Source organism: Saccopteryx leptura, chromosome 3, assembly GCF_036850995.1.
Source record: "Saccopteryx leptura isolate mSacLep1 chromosome 3, mSacLep1_pri_phased_curated, whole genome shotgun sequence".
NCBI classification, from domain to species: Eukaryota; Metazoa; Chordata; class Mammalia; order Chiroptera; family Emballonuridae; genus Saccopteryx; species Saccopteryx leptura.
This window is the reverse complement of record NC_089505.1, coordinates 157,820,360-157,821,696: the sequence shown is the minus strand read 5'-3', so window position 1 is coordinate 157,821,696 and position 1,337 is coordinate 157,820,360. Positions and strand designations below refer to the sequence as shown.

Genomic DNA, 1,337 nt, shown 5'->3' with positions numbered 1-1,337 from the left:
AAAAATACTGAGGGGAAATACAAATATAATTTGCATATGTTAGACTTTGGAGAGTTTAACAGCATTAATTTTAAAATAACCCTTAAATTGTGGTGTAGTAATATTATTTAAATTTCATTCTGATCAGGTAATGGCACAGTGGATAGAACATTTACCTGGCATGCTGAGGACCCAGGTTCAAAATCTTGAGGTCACTGGCTTGAGTGCAGGCTCATCCAGCTTGAGCTCCAGGACACCAGATTGAGCACCAGGTCACTGGCTTGAGTGTGGGATCATAGACATGAACTCATGGTTGCTGGCTTGAGTCCAAAAGTCACTGGCTTGAGCCCAAGGTTGCTGACTTGAGCCCAAGATCACTGGCTTGAGCAAGGGGTCATTAGCTAGGCTGGAAATCCCACCCCCACCCCACTAGTCAAGGCACAAGTGAGAAAGCAATCGGTGAACAACTAAGGTGTCGCAACTACCAGCTGATGCTTCTCATCTCTCTCACTTTCTGTCTGTCCCTTCTCACTCTCTTACAAAATATAAATTATTTAAATTTTATATCCTCAAATTAAAATAATATGAAGAAATCCACCTAAGTGGTTATATATAGTCACTTCAGCCAACAAATATTTAAATACATTTAAAAGTGGTGGCTCTGTCATCAAGAAGAGAGGGTTTCTGTCTAAATAAGAGGAAGCAGGTATATTCATAGCCAAATGGAAGAAAAGCAAAATGCTGAGCCTCTCTTCTCTGGGGCTGCAGGGGTTTATTTTCTCCTTAGCCAGGGCTGGAGGCCAAGATTAACCTTTGAGGATCATTGTCAGGGCTGCCACGAGCTAGGCAGTATTGTTTTCCTACCTCAAATATTTGGTTTTGGGAGCCCATACTTGATGGTGATGCTGACCTCACAATCAGACTAAGCTCTAAAGTGGCAGCAGCGAGCACTGGGCTGCTGGCTTTCAGTAGATAACAGCTAGGCTCATCTGAGCCAATCCTGGCCATGGTTGCCCACAAAATAGCCTTGCCCCCTGCCTGCCCGCCAACCACATAGATGCCCACGAGTGAGTGGGGTCTTACACCTCCTTTCCTCCTACTAAATAAACTGCTTTGACCCCAGTGAATGTTACCAGGATGGCAGTGGGGGAGGGGGGTTGTCCAGAAGTGGAACTTTTATTGTAGAAGCAACATCTACGGCCACCTAACTCAAAAACAGCTCAACATTTTTCTCTGCCTGGATTGACTTTGGTGCCAGCCAGCCTGCTCCATCCATTATTTCACAGCTGTATCTTTTACACAGAAGAAAAAAAAATAACACCACAGACTGCAGGGCATTTAGAGGCTACATAGCACTC

The 1,337-nt window shown here is 44.4% G+C and overlaps 1 non-coding gene across 1 annotated transcript; it reads left to right on the top strand.

Annotated features, from left to right (window-relative positions):
• Nucleotides 1-723: 723 nt before the first annotated feature.
• On the top strand, nt 724-854 carry LOC136401665 (small Cajal body-specific RNA 20). The gene has a single exon (XR_010750679.1). It is a non-coding gene; the product is annotated as a small Cajal body-specific RNA 20 (non-coding RNA).
• The last annotated feature ends 483 nt before the right edge of the window (nt 855-1,337 follow it).